The following is a 2,289-nucleotide window of genomic DNA, read 5'->3' as shown; positions in this document are numbered from 1 at the left end:
GATACCAGCTTTATAGTATGATTTTAAGCTTTCACTGATTCTAGCTGAGAATTAAGAAATATCTATTTTTTACTCAAAATGGTCAAGAGAGGAAAATGATAGAGGAAGGCATTTTATATATATTAGACGAATCAGGAAGTAAACACAAGGAGATACAGCACCTCTAGACTAGTGGTGGTGACACTGACTACATATATCAAATCTCAGAGTCGTCCTATAACATTACCTTAGATAAACTTTCTCAAATTCAAGAATCAATGAATTAGACAATGACTTTAAAAGGAAAAAAAGGAAACGTAGTATTTTCATCATTCATTCATTCAACTGAAGGATTTCACCATATAACGTTCTGTATTAAGAACCTGGACCATCTCGTTAAGCTCAAAGGGTTCATGAAGACATTCTTCATCTTTTATGATGTTTGTGCATCAAGATTTACTTGATATGAAGAGTATTTTTTTGTATGTTTAAATTCTTATTAAAATTTCTAGTCTACGGCCATGCTAACCTGAACAAGCCCGATCCTGTCTGATCTTGGAAGCTAAGCAGGGTCGGGCCTGGTTAGTATACTTGGATGGGAGACTACCTGGGAAGACCAGGTGCTGTAGGCGTTAAAAAAAAAAGGGGGGGACTGTAAGCTGACAAGGTCCTTGCAATCTGTGAGGTCAACTAAGGGTTGTCTCGCCTAAAAAAATAAATAAATAAAAATTTCTAATAAAGCTGTTTTTTGTTACACCTTTATTCCTACTGCTGTTAGTAGTAAAATAAGTTAAAATTCGCAAAAAGGTCTATTTAACCCAGACGGTTAATGGTGATAATTATTATTTTCCTTAGTATTCCAAGAGTTAGTAAAACCTGAGGCAGACTATAAAAAAAAAGGTATGATTACAACAAAATTAAAGAATTCTTTATAATGATCCCCTACAATACTGGATACCATGAACAAAGTTAATAGACATGACAAAATGGGAGATGTTATTTGCACTGTATACAACCAACATGGAGTTAATACACAGATTATACAAGGAATATGGGAGAATCAGTTTGAAAAATAAAGTGACCTGATAGAAGTATAGGCAAAAAACTGAATTAATTTATCAGAGACTTCTAAAAAGCTAACATGCATATGAAGAAATGCGTAAAAATAATTGGTGATACAAGTAAAACAATGAGATATTTCATACCTAAAAAACTATCAAGAATGACGAATCTGGATGATGCCAAGTGTTTCTGGGATTTGAGGATACAGAAATGCTCATGTACTCTGCTGAAAGTACAGATTAGTTTTGTATAACTGTTTTGAATAGCAATCCAGCACTATTTATTCAACTGAAGTCTATATATACCCTATGACCTAGCAATTCTGCTCTTGGGAAAACATCCTAAATACTTGCTCACAAAGGTCCATAAGAGAACAAGTACAAGAAAGTCACTGCAGTGTGAGGTAGTAGGGAGTTGAAAACAACCTGATGTCTATCTGAAAAGCGTAACAGATACACTACTAAGTTTTATGCAGCAGTTAGAAGCAGTGGATTAATGTACAGATAGGAACATGAGTGATAGGGGCAAGAAAGAAAGAGGTCGGGAAAGGTAAAAATTATGTAATGAGAGAAAGGCAGTACAATCTACTACATTCCTTTTTACTCCTGAAACCTAACTGCTGTTTTATATCACAACACCCCTGAAATATGTTAGGCTATATTAGACATGAGGTTTATAAACACTGAGTTTTTTCCTATACATTATAAAAATTATAGTAGTATTTTGCTATTAAGCACATATGTAGGGACCCCTTACAAAACATATTTTAGATTATTTAATACAAGGAAAGAATGTCAAATTTCATAATTATACTCACTTTAGCTCCAACACTGCAACTGCCAGTGCTCCCAGTGCTCCCACTTGCAACTCCTGTAAATCTAGCTTCCAATAATTCTTGCCTTCTTGGATCCAAACTATGAAGCTCATCCATTGCACCTATTAAGAAAAAAAATACAGACATGCACACATATATATACACATATATATACCTTTATATAAAACACAAAACGTATATGTTTAGTTGAGATATCAATATAAACTTAATAAATTCTATGAACAGGTGAAAATAAGACAAAGATATTTTTAATGTCCACATTCATTTATCAAAACAAGCTACAGTGGATTTCCAACAGTTTTGACTGCAATCCACAGTAAGAAATATATTTTCCACCCAAATGAGTACACAGTTACATACATATACATGTATTCAAAAGTTCCACAAATACTTAACTGCATGCAGTGCACTCT

At 33.6% G+C, this 2,289-nt stretch overlaps 1 protein-coding gene and 1 pseudogene across 1 annotated transcript in view; one reads left to right on the top strand and one right to left on the bottom strand.

Annotated features, from left to right (window-relative positions):
- Window positions 1-2,289, bottom strand: part of TLK1 (tousled like kinase 1) — a 132,462-nt gene that overhangs the window by 90,337 nt on the left and 39,836 nt on the right. The window lies entirely within an intron of this gene.
- On the top strand, window positions 491-611 carry LOC111739399 (annotated as a pseudogene).

This window comes from Pteropus vampyrus, unplaced genomic scaffold, assembly GCF_000151845.1.
Source record: "Pteropus vampyrus isolate Shadow unplaced genomic scaffold, Pvam_2.0 Scaffold2, whole genome shotgun sequence".
NCBI classification, from domain to species: Eukaryota; Metazoa; Chordata; class Mammalia; order Chiroptera; family Pteropodidae; genus Pteropus; species Pteropus vampyrus.
The sequence above is the reverse complement of the archived record's forward strand: the minus strand, read 5'-3'. Positions and strand labels throughout refer to the sequence as shown.